The sequence below is a fragment of the Aegilops tauschii genome, chromosome 6, assembly GCF_002575655.3.
Source record: "Aegilops tauschii subsp. strangulata cultivar AL8/78 chromosome 6, Aet v6.0, whole genome shotgun sequence".
Taxonomy (NCBI): domain Eukaryota; kingdom Viridiplantae; phylum Streptophyta; class Magnoliopsida; order Poales; family Poaceae; genus Aegilops; species Aegilops tauschii.
This window is the reverse complement of record NC_053040.3, coordinates 316328254-316341528: the sequence shown is the minus strand read 5'-3', so window position 1 is coordinate 316341528 and position 13275 is coordinate 316328254.

Here is a 13275-nt window from a genome sequence, read left to right as displayed (position 1 = left end):
CTTATGCTCTTGAGAGAAGCCACTAGTGAAACCTATGGCCCCCGGGTCTATTTTCCATCATATTAATCTTCCAACACTTAGCTATTTTATTGCCGTTTATTTTACTTTGCATCTTTATTTCTCTTTATCATAAAAATACCAAAAATATTATCTTATCATATATATATATCAGATCTCACTCTCGTAAGTGACTGTGAAGGGATTGACAACCCCTTTATCGCGTTGGTTGCAAGGTTCTTATTTGTTTGTGTAGGTGCGTGGGACTCGAGCGTGATCTCCTACTGGATTGATACCTTGGTTCTCAAAAACTGAGGGAAATACTTACGTTACTTTACTGCATCACCCTTTCCTCTTCAAAGGAAAACCAACGCAGTGCTCAAGAGGTAGCAAGAAGGTTTTTTGGCGCCGTTACCGGGGAGATTCGCGCCAAGTCAAGTTAAGATTTGACTCCCAACAACAAGCCATTTTTGGTGCTGTTGCCGAGTCTACGCACAAGTCAAGACATACCAAGTACCCATCACAAACTCTTACCCCTCGCATTACATTATTTGCCATTTGCCTCTCGTTTTCCTCTCCCCCACTTCACCCTTGTCGTTTTATTCGCCCTCTCTTTTCCGTTCGCCTCTTTTTCGCTTGCTTCTTGTTTTCTTGTGTGTTGGATTGCTTGCTTGTCACGATGGCTCAAGATAATACTAAATTGTGTGACTTTACCAATACCAACAACAATGATTTTCTTAGCACTCCGATTGCTCCTCTTACCGAAGCTGAATCTTGTGAAATTAATGCTGCTTTGTTGAATCTTGTCATGAAAGATCAATTCGCCGGCCTTCCTAGTGAAGATGCCGCTGCCCATCTAAATAGCTTTGTTGATTTGTGTGATATGCAAAAGAAGAAAGATGTGGACAATGATATTGTTAAATTGAAGCTATTTCCTTTTTCGCTTAGAGATCGTGCTAAAGCTTGGTTTTCGTCTTTTCCTAAAAATAGTGTTGATTCTTGGAATAAGTGCAAAGATGCTTTTATCTCTAAGTATTTTCCTCCCGCTAAAATCATCTCTCTTAGAAATGATATCATGAATTTTAAGCAACTTGATCTTGAACATGTTGCACAAGCTTGGGAGAGGATGAAATTAATGATACGTAATTTCCCTACACATGGTATGAATCTTTGGATGATTATACAAAAAATTTATGCCGGATTGAATTTTGCTTCTAGAAATCTTTTAGATTCGGCCGCGGGAGGCACTTTTATGGAAATCACTTTAGGAGAAGCTACTAAACTCCTAGATAATATTATGGTTAATTATTCTCAATGGCACACCGAAAAATCTACTAGTAAAAAGGTGCATGTGATAGAAGAAATTAATGTTTTGAGTGGAAAGATGGATGAACTTATGAAATTATTTGCTACTAAAAGTGTTTCTTCTGATCCTAATGATGTGCCTCTGTCTACCTTGATTGAGAATAATAATGAATCTATGGATGTGAATTTTGTTGGTAGGAATAATTTTGGTAACAACGCGTATAGAGGAAACTTTAATCCTAGGCCGTTCCCTAGTAATTCCTCTAATAATTATGGTAATTCCTACAACAATTATTATGGAAATTTTAATAAGATGCCCTCTGAATTTGAAACTAGTGTTAAGGAGTTTATGAATTCACAAAAGAATTTCAATGCTTTGCTTGAAGAAAAATTGCTTAAGGCTGATGAATTGGCTAGGAACATTGATAGAATTTCTCTTGATGTTGATTCTTTGAAACTTAGATCTATTCCACATAATCATGATATCAATGAGTCTCTCAAAGCCATGAGAATTTCCATTGATGAGTGCAAATAAAGAACCGCAAGGATGCGTGCTAAGAAAGATTGCTTTGTGAAAGCGTGTTCTTCTAGTTTCTATGAAAATAAAGATGAAGATTTGAAAGTTATTGATGTGTCTCCTATTAAATCTTTGTTTTGCAATATGAATCTTGATAATGATGGGACTGGAGATGAGTCACCTTTACCTAGAAGGCGTCCCAAAAATTCGGAGTTTTTAGATCTTGATGCAAAAATTGGTAAAAGTGGGATTGAAGAGATCAAAACTTTAGATATTAATGAACCCACTATTTTGGATTTAAAGGAATTTAATTATGATAATTGCTCTTTGATAGATTGTATTTCCTTGTTGCAATCCGTGCTAAATTCTCCTCACGCTTATAGCCAAAATAAAGCTTTTACTAAACATATCGTTGATGCTTTGATGCAATCTTATGAAGAAAAACTTGAGTTGGAAGTTTCTATCCCTAGAAAACTTTATGATGAGTGGGAACCTACTATTAAAATTAAAATTAAAGATCATGAATTCTATGCTTTGTGTGATTTGGGTGCTAGTGTTTCCACGATTCCAAAAACTTTGTGTGATTTGTTAGGTTTCCGCGAATTTGATGATTGCTCTTTAAACTTGCACCTTGCGGATTCCACTATTAAGAAACCTATGGGAAGAATTAATGATGTTCTTATTGTTGTAAATAGGAACTATGTGCCCGTAGATTTTATTGTTCTTGATATAGATTGCAATCCTTCATGTCCTATTATTCTTGGTAGACCTTTCCTTAGAACGATTGGTGCAATTATTGATATGAAGGAAGGGAATATTAGATTCCAATTTCCATTAAGGAAAGGTATGGAACACTTTCCTAGAAAGAAAATAAAATTACCATATGAATCTATTATGAGAGCTACTTATGGATTGCCTACCAAAGATGGCAATACCTAGATCTATCCTTGCGTTTATGCCTAGCTAGGGGCGTTAAACGATAGCGCTTGTAGGGAGGCAACCCAATTTTATTTTAGTTTTTTGCTTATTGCTTCTGTTTAGGAATAAATATTTGATCTAGCCTCTGGTTAGATTTTTATGTTTTAATTAGTGTTTGTGCCAAGTTAAACCTATAGGATCTTCTTGGATGATAGTTATTTGATCTTGCTGAAAATTCCAGAAACTTGCTGTTCACGAAAACAATTGTTTAAAATCACCAGAACGTGATAAAATATTTATTACAATTGCAGTAGATCAATAAAAAAAATTCTATGTCGTCCTATTTTGGTAGAATTTTTTGAGTTCCAGAAGTTTGCGTTAGTTACAGATTACGACTGTTCTGTTTTTGACAGGTTCTGTTTTTCGTGTGTTGTTTGCTTATTTTGATGAATCTATGGCTAGTAAAAGAGTTTATAAACCATAGAGAAGTTGGAATACAGTAGGTTTAACACCAATATAAATAAAGAATGAGTTCAATACAGTACCTTGAAGTGGTGTTTTGTTTTCTTTCGCTAATGGAGCTCACGAGATTTTCTGTTGAGTTTTGTGTTGTGAAGTTTTCAAGTTTTGGGTAAAGATTTGATGGATTATGGAACAAGGAGTGGCAAGAGCATAAGCTTGGGGATGCCCATGGCACCCCAAGGTAATCTAAGTACACCAAAAAGCCAAAGCTTGGGGATGCCCCGGAAGGCATCCCCTCTTTCGTCTTTGTCCATCGGTAACTTTACTTGGAGCTATATTTTTATTCACCACATGATATGTGTTTTGCTTGGAGAGTCTTGTATGATTTGAGTCTTTGCTTTTTAGTTTACCACAATCATCCTTGCTGTACACACCTTTTGAGAGACACACACATGATTCGAAATTTATTAGAACACTCTATGTGCTTCACTTATATCTTTTGAGCTATATAGTTTTTGCTCTAGTGCTTCACTTGTATATTTTAGAGCACGGTGGTGGATTTGTTTTATAGAAACTATAGTTCTCTCGTGCTTCACTTATATTATTTTGAGAGTCCTACAAAACAGCATGGTAATTTGCTTTAATCATAAAAATTAGTCCTAATATGATAGGCATCCCAGATTAGTAATTTTTTTTCTTATGAGTGTGCTGAATACTATGAGAAGTTTGATGCTTGATAATTGTTTTGAGATATGACGATGGTGATATTAGAGTCATGCTAGTTGAGTAGTTGTGAATTTGAGGAATACTTGTGTTAAAGTTTGTGATTCCCTTAGCATGCACGTATGGTGAACCGTTATGTGATGAAGTCGGAGCATGATTTATTTATTGATTGTCTTCCTTATTAGTGGCGGCGGGGACGAGCGATGGTCTTTTCCTACCAATCTATCCCCCTAGGAGCATGCGCTTAATACTTTGCTTTGATAACTTGTAGATTTTTGCAACAAGTATATGAGTTCTTTATGACTAATGTTGAGTCCATGGATCATACGCACTCTCATCCTTCCACCATTGCTAGCCTCTCTAATACCACACACCTTTTCGCCGGTATCATAAACCCACCATATACCTTTCACAAAACAGCCACCATACCTACCTATCATGGCATTTCCGTAGCCATTCCGAGATATATTGCCATGCAACTTACCACCGTTCCGTTTACTATGACACGCGCCATCATTGTCATATTGCTTTGCATGATCATGTAGTTGACATCGTATTTTTGGCAAAGCCACCTTTCATAATTCTTTCATACATGTCACTCTTGATTCATTGCATATCCCGGTACACCGCCGGAGGCATTCACATAGAGTCATATTTTGTTCTAAGTATTGAGTTGTAATTCTTGAGTTGTAAGTAAATAAAAGTGTGATGATCATCATTATTAGAGCATTGTCCCAAGTGAGGAAAGGATGATGGAGACTATGATTCCCCCACAAGTCGGGATGAGACTCCGGACGAAAAAAAAGAGGCCATAAAAAAAGAAGAGAAAAGGCCCAAATAAATAAATAAATAAATGAGAGAAAAAGAGAGAAGGGACAATGCTACTATCCCTTTTCCACACTTGTGCTTCAAAGTAGCACCATGATCTTCATGATAGAGAGTCTCCTATGATATCACTTTCATATACTAGTGGGAATTCTTCATTATAGAACTTGGCTTGTATATTCCAATGATGGGCTTCCTCAAAATGCCCTAGGTCTTCATGAGCAAGCGAGTTGGATGCACGCCCACTTAGTTTCTTTTGTTGAGCTTTCATATACTTATAGCTCTAGTGCATCCGTTGCATGGAAATCCCTACTCACTCACATTGATATCTATTAATGGGCATCTCCATAGCCCTTTGATACGCCTAGTTGATGTGAGACCATCTTCTCCTTTTTTGTCTTCTCCACAACCACCATTCTATTCCACATATAGTGCTATATCCATGGCTCACGCTCATGTATTGCGTGAAGATTGAAAAAGTTTGAGAACACCAAAATTATGAAACAATTGCTTGGCTTGCCATCGGGGTTGTGCATGATCTAAATATTTTGTGTGGTGAAGATAGAGCATAGCCAGACTATATGATTTTGTAGGGATAGCTTTCTTTGGCCATGTTATTTTGAGAAGACATAATTGCTTAGTTAGTATGCTTGAAGTACTATTATTTATTAAACTTTTGTCTTGAATCTTTCGGATCTGAATATTCATACCACAAATAAGAGAATTACATTGAAAATTATGCTACGTAGCATTCCACATCAAAAATTCTGTTTTTATCATTTACCTACTCGAGGACGAGCAGGAATTAAGCTTGGGGATGCTTGATACGTCTCCAACGTATCTATAATTTTTGATTGTTCCATGCTATATTATATTCTGTTTTGGATGTTTAATGGGCTTTATTATACACTTTTATATTATTTTTGGGACTAACCTATTAATCGGAGGCCCAGCCCAAATTGCTGTTTTTTTGCCTATTTCAGTGTTTCGAAGGAAAAGAATATCAAACGGAGTCCAAACGGAATGAAACCTTCGGGAACGTGATTTTCGGAACAAACGTGATCCAGAGGACTTGGAGTCTACGTAAAGCAATCAACGAGGAAGGCACGAGGTAGGGGGGCGCGCCCACCTCCCCCAGGCGCGCCCTCCACCCTCGTGGGGCCCTTGTTGCTCCACCGACGTACCCTGGAAACATTAGATACGGAGCAAAAACCCTATTTCCACCGCCACAACCTTCTGTACCCGTGAGATCCCATCTTGGGGCTTTTTCCGGCGCTCCGCCGGAGGGGGCATTGATCACGGAGGGCTTCTACATCAACACCATAGCCTCTCCGATGATGTGTGAGTAGTTTACCTCAGACCTTCGGGTCCATAGTTATTAGCTAGATGGCTTCTTCTCTCTCTTTGGATCTCAATACAAAGTTCTCCTTGATCTTCTTGGAGATCTATTCGATGTAATCTTCTTTTGCAGTGTGTTTGTCGAGATCCGATGAATTGTGGGTTTATGATCAAGATTATCTATGAACAATATTTGAATCTCCTCTGAATTATTTTATGTATGATTGGTTATCTTTGCAAGTCTCTTCGAATTATCAGTTTGGTTTGGCCTACTAGATTGATCTTTCTTGCAATAGGAGAAGTGCTTAGCTTTGGGTTCAATCTTGCCGTGTCCTTTCCCAGTGATAGCAGGGGCAGCAAGGCACGTATTGTATTGTTGCCATCGAGGATAAAAAGATGGGGTTTATATCATATTGCATGAGTTTATCCCTCTACATCATGTCATCTTACTTAAAGCATTACTCCGTTCTTATGAACTTAATACTCTAGATGCATGCTGGATAGCGGTCGATGTGTGGAGTAATATTAGTAGATGCAGAATCGTTTCGGTCTACTTGTCACGGACGTGATGCCTATATACATGATCATACCTAGATATTCTCATAACTATGCTCAATTCTATCAATTGCTCGACAGTAATTCATTTACCCCTGTAATACTTATGCTATCTTGAGAGAAGCCACTAGTGAAACCTATGGCCCCCGGGTCTATTTTCCATCATATTAATCTCCCGTCAACAAGCTATTTCTGGCGCCGTTTATTTTTCTTTCTTTACTTTTAGTCTTTATCATAAAAATACCAAAAATATTATCTTATCATATCTATCAGATCTCACTCTCGTAAATGACCGTGAAGGGATTGACAACCCCTTTATCGTGCTGGTTGCAAGGTTCTTATTTGTTTGTGTAGGTGCGTGGGACGCGGCGTGCCGGAGGGGAAGCTAGGCGGCCGCGGCGTGAAGCTAGGCGGTGGCCAGAGCTCGGCCACGAGCGCGGTGGGGGCGCGCGGGCGCAAACAGTGAGCTGCGAGCGGCGCGACGCGCGATGCAGATTGCGTGGGTCGGGGCCGTCGTGTGGGCTGGGCTGCAGCAGCGGAAAAATAGCAGGAGGTAGCGGGGGCGGTAGGCGGTGGTGGCAGAGGCAGCGCACAAGGGGAGCGTGAGATCGGGCGGGGTCGGCACGGCCTGACGTAGGTAGCAATAGGCAGCGGCGGCTGTAGTAGAAAGCAGCAGCATCGGGAGAGCGGGGGGCGAGGCCACGCGCGCACGAGTCGGTCGCGGACGGGCACTGTCAAACGGGTCAGGGGCGCGGCCAGGGATGCACAGCGCGCGTGGGCACGACGACGGGCGTGTTGGCCGCGAGTTCGGGGGTGGTGGTGCGGCGTCCTACGGTGGTGGAATCGTAAGGGGAACGGGGGAATCAAAGGGAGGGCTCACCTCCGTTGTTGGGAAGGCCCGGGGAGGACTTGCCGGAGCGAACGACGGCGACGAGCTCGGGGAAGGTCGGGAGGCGCTGGTGGTGGAGATCGACGGTGTTGGCCGTGGCGGCTGTGGTGGGGAAGGCGGCTCGATTCAGAGCATACATGGCCTTTTGGCTTCGATCCAGAGGCGTAGGTGAAGGAGACGAGGTCGGGTAGGCTCCTGGCCACCTTGTAGCAGCTCGGGATGGCCGGCGGTCGCGTGAGGTGCGGCGGCGTCGACGAGCATGCTCGGGCTCATGTGAGAGTAAGAAGAGGGGGCGGGTGGGGAAGAGGGGAGGTGCTAGGCTTCGCCCAAGGGGGGGGGGTTCGCTGGCATCCTTATCACGTGGGGAAGCGTCGGATGCTCGACGCGTGACGATCCAGGAGGTGGACGAATGACCGGCATCCAGCAAGCCGTGGTTGAACAGGGGAAGAAGGCAGAGGGAAAGTTGGGCCGTGTTGATTCAGCCGGTTACTGTGCACTTGTGGCCCAAGTGCACAGTGGGGCCTTTTCCTTTTCCTCTTTTTCGGTTTCTTCCAATTTTTGTCTCTGTTTTGCATTTTCTTTTAGTACCAAATGATTTTTGTTTTGAACAATACTTGGCACATAAATCTAACACAATACATCGAGATGGAACAAAAAGTTTGGGGTCAAAAGGAGTTGTCTAATCAATTTTAGAAATTGAAAAGGTCAATTTAAAAGCTGCTGGACCATTAAATTAATTCTCATGGGCATTTTGGGAATTCAGAAGAGGTTGGCTTCAACATGACAATGATCAGGGAAATTTATAGGATAAGGTGAACATTTTAGTTTTACTGCTCGAAGAAATAATTTATTCAACTTATTTGTTATTTGAAAAAGGCTTTGATTTTTGGACAAGTGGCAAGCTGCATAGTAATCACGATGACATGGCCACCATTAGGGGAGATTACTGTAGCATGATTCTCGGGGTGTTACAAATCTCCTCCACTATAAGAAATCTCGTCCTGAGATTTAAGAGGGGAAGTAAAGAGTAACTTCGGGAGAACTGACCCTTATAGGGTTAATTATCTGGTGAACAATTCAGGGAATGTGGCAAAAGTATCTCTCGAGTTGAAATTGAAGAAAACATCGAGAGCAAAATATGAAGGTACAATAGGAAGTTTCAAGCGAATGGACAAACGATCGATACCTGAACAGAGTGTGAGAAGGGGGGTTCAGAGCATCGGGAATAGATCATCTCTCGGAGGGTGGCTCGTGACAACACACAAAGCCAAGAGCAAATGATACTTCGGAAAAAAGGATATACAGGAGAGTCAGGTTTCGATCCTGTGGAACTGTGGGTTATGGGCCTACCATGTGGGTTAAAAGTAGAAAGGGGGCCGATAGGAAGGCATGTCAGATGATAGACTGTAAGTTATGTTGCCAACAACGTTGGTATCAAGGGCGAGGGACGAAGAGAACCATTTTCCTGCTCGTTGAACAAGGCGAGCCAATAGGCAAAGTTCTCGTCCATCGGTGGTTGCCGGAATGTCATCAACAATAGTAACAGGGTTTTACGAACAGAGTTGTACACCGAGGTGTTTACATAAGCAGGGGAATATTACTTCTTATATCATATAGATCACAAGAAAGGTTAAACAAAACAATGGAAAGGAAATTGTGATTATACCCGAGTATCAAGAGTATATCTTTCCCATCCATGACAGGACAACAAGTAGATAACCAATTAGGTAAAGGGGCGAGGGAATTCATGATGTTACCCGTACAACGGTGTTTGGATAAATGATCAAGAAACATTTAGCATTATGCTTCCAATGTTCTTGTTGATGTTTGAGTACCACAATCATGCTTTGAGGTAACATTAACATGGTGTTTCAAGCAAGGTTGAATCTGAAGGTCACAAGAAGTACAAAGGAACAATTCCAAGGATGTCAAGGAATGTAAGATATAACCAAAACATGACCAAGTCTGTATTGGCATGAAGTCAAGGATGGTGTCGATGACAACACGAATCATCGAGGGGCAAGGATGGTATTTCTCCTCAAGAATTCAATTGATATTTTAGAACAAGGCAGTATATTGATGGTGATCACGACAAATTTTGTCGAGAGGCTCTATGAAGATGCCATCGAGCAGCAACGACATCAAGCAAAAGGAATGATGAAGTGAAGGCTATTGGAACCACGTATACGACACAAGCTCGGATTCAAGCTTGTTGTTCAAGGTGGAATGATAAGATGAGGAAGATCGACGTAAGCTTCGCTTATAGTCGAAAAGTTGTGCTCCGGGAATAAGGACCAGGCAGAACAGTTAAAATTAGCACGATAATGATGTAGCCGATCAGGCTAGGAATGATGTGATGGAGTATAAAACTTCCCAGTATCAAGTACTAGGTGTAATGCCGGAAGGTAAATCGGAGTAGAGGTTGGACCGGGGAAATGATTTGCAGAGGATAAGTATTTTAACTTATCTAGTAAATGGAATCAAGGAGGAAATATGGTCGGAACCACGATTGCAAAGGATCAATTCATAGATACAAGATGAGCTTGTACCAAAGAAATAATTATTTTTACGAGCAGCTTCCATGATAAGTTCTACATCGGGTTCATGGGCATGAACACAAAGGTTCAAGGTCTACTCCCACTTCTTCAATGCATAACCTTTCATTCACTCCTCGTTTTCGAAGAAATTTTAGTGCAGAAGATTTATCTGGCAAAGTACCAGAAGAGTAAGACTCGAGAGAACTCTCGGGTTCATACGGATTATGGAAGGCATAAGTTCAACCCATCGGGGCATTTTTACAAATCTATACAACCATCAACCAAGCAAAAGATACGAGTTCGAAAGCAGAGTATCGAAGTCAAAGCATATGATACAATTTACCGAAGCTATTATGTATCAGGGAAAACTCACAAGATTTTGGATGTGAAGGACACTGTCGGATAACAACCCAGCAATGGATCTGGCGATTCACAACAGAGTTGATGTGATTATCGGTAATCAATCAGATGAAGAAGGGGATGCAAAGGCATCGGCTTATAGAAACGTCTGAATGATTCGATGCTTGGGTACAAAGGACTTATGATTTCAAGACGAAGGATCAGAAGCAGAGGCTCTGGACAAAAGATGAGTAAGTTGAATAGACTTAGAGGTGCACCCGATCAAATCTGGATTGGGCAAGAACCAGCTCATATCTGGAAGGATGTCTGAGTCGGAAAGAAAATTTCCAAGGATTAATTGATGATTGCGAGTATTCGCACACACGCTGAATCCATAGGAACAGAATGACAATCACAAAGAATTTTAAAGAATATTGCTAGACATATGGAATTAATCCTAATGCAAGCAGGCAAGGAGAATCAAGAGCAATAGGCTGCAGAGGATTTTGAAAGATCAGATAGCATTTTCAGGTATTTTGGAAAGCATATGAACAACTGGGGACGAACGAACCCCGGTTAAGTGAATTATCCGTAGTGCGAAAAGAAGCTGCAAAGCAAAAGGCACAAAGGATTCTCGGAACAACGGAGAGTACTAGGGGTATCTTGAAATAACAAGAGCAACTGGGGATGAAGGGACAAGCGGCAAGGATGTTATTCACGGGGATTATCGGTGGTCAGGAACTGCAAGGCAGTTAACACAGTGTCTCGAGAAACATCGAGGAGTATCTGCAGAATCTTCTGGTGAAGCAAGCGATCATCGATAATGTCGGGGCTCTCCGGGAGGAAGTGGGTACGAGAGCCTAATGTTAGAGTTAGTAAAATGTTTAACCCGAATAGACGAGAGATCAGAGTCCCAGAGTATAGACGAGGAATAAAAGATCCTAATACCACCCAATGGCGACGTGGGCCCGTAAGCCACACAACCAAGTTAGTAAAACAGTTTTGGACCACTAGACTCAACTTCGGCCAAGGAGTTGGAAAGGGAGCTTGATGACCCCCAAGTATAGGGGATCTATCGTAGTCCTTTCGATAAGTAAGAGTGTCGAACCCAACGAGGAGAAGAAGGAAATGATAAGCGGTTTTCAGTAAGGTATTCTCTGCAAGCACTGAAATTATCGGTAACAGATAGTTTTGTGATAAGGTAATTGGTAACAAGTAACAAGTGAAAATAAAGTGCAGCAAGATGGCACAATCCTTTTTGTAGCAAAGGACAAGCCTGGACAATTTCTTATATGAAGGAAAACGCTCCCGAGGACACATGGGAATTATCGTCAAGCTAGTTTTCATCACGTTCATATGATTCGCTTTCGGTACTTTGATAATTTGATATGTGGGTGGACCGGTGCTTGGGTGATGTCCTTACTTGGACAAACATCCCACTTATGATTAACTCCTATTGCAATCATCCGCAACTACAAAATAAGTATTAAGGTAAACCTAACCATAGCATGAAACATATGGATCCAAATCAGCCCCTTACGAAGCAACGCATAAACTAGGGTTTAAGCTTCTGTCACTCTAGCAACCCATTATCTACTTATTACTTCCCAATGCCTTCCTCTAGGCCCAAACAATGGTGAAGTGTCATGTACTCAACGTTCACATAACACCACTAGAGGAGAGACAACATACATCTCATCAAAATATCGAACGAATACCAAATTCACATGACTACTAATAGCAAGACTTCTCCCATGTCCTCAGGAACAAACGTAACTACTCACAAAGCATATTCATGTTCATAATCAGAGGGGTATTAATATGCATAATGGATCTGAACATATGATCTTCCACCAAGTAAACCAACTAGCATCAACTACAAGGAGTAATCAACACTACTAGCAACCTACAGGTACCAATCCCAGGCTATGAGACAAAGATTGGATACAAGAGATAAACTAGGGTTTGAGAGGAGATGGTGCTGGTGAAGATGTTGATGAAGATGGACCCCCTCCCGATGAGAGGATCGTTGGTGATGATGATGGCGATGATTTCCCCCTCCCAGAGGGAAGTGTCCCCGGCAGAACAGCTTCGCCAGAGCCCTAGATTGGTTCCGCCAAGGTTCCGTCTCGTGGCGGCGGAGTCTCGTCCCGAAAGCTTGCTTATGATTTTTTCTCGGACGGAAGGCTTCATATAGCAGAAGATGGGCACCGGAGGGCCACCAGGGGGCCCACGAGGCAGGGGGCGCGCCCAGGGGGTAGGGCGCGCCCCCACCCTCGTGGCCAGGGTGTGGGCCCCCTCTGGTATTTTCTTCGCTCAGTATTTTTTATTATTTCCAAAAATAACTTCCGTGGAGTTTTAGGACTTTTGGAGTTGTGCAGAATAGGTCTCTAATATTTGCTCCTTTTCCAGCCTAGAATTCCAGCTGCCGGCATTCTCCCTCTTGATGTAAACCTTGTAAAATAAGAGAGAATATGCATAAGTATTGTGACATAATGTGTAATAACAGCCCATAATGCAATAAATATCGATATAAAAGCATGATGCAAAATGGACGTATCAACTCCCCCAAGCTTAGACCTCGCTTGTCCTCAAGCGGAAGCCGATAACGATAAATATGTCCACATGTTTAGAGATAGAGGTGTCGATAAAATAAAATACGGATATGAGGGCATCATGATCATTCTTATAACAGCAACATATATGGATATTGTCATATTATTTCTTATGATAAAGTAACAATCTATCCACAATGTCAAGTGTGAATCAGAAACTTCATTGAGAACTAACAAACTATAACCTCAGTCATTGAAGCAATTGCAATTTATCATAACATCAGAAAGAGTCAATATAAGAGTTTTTCAGCAAGT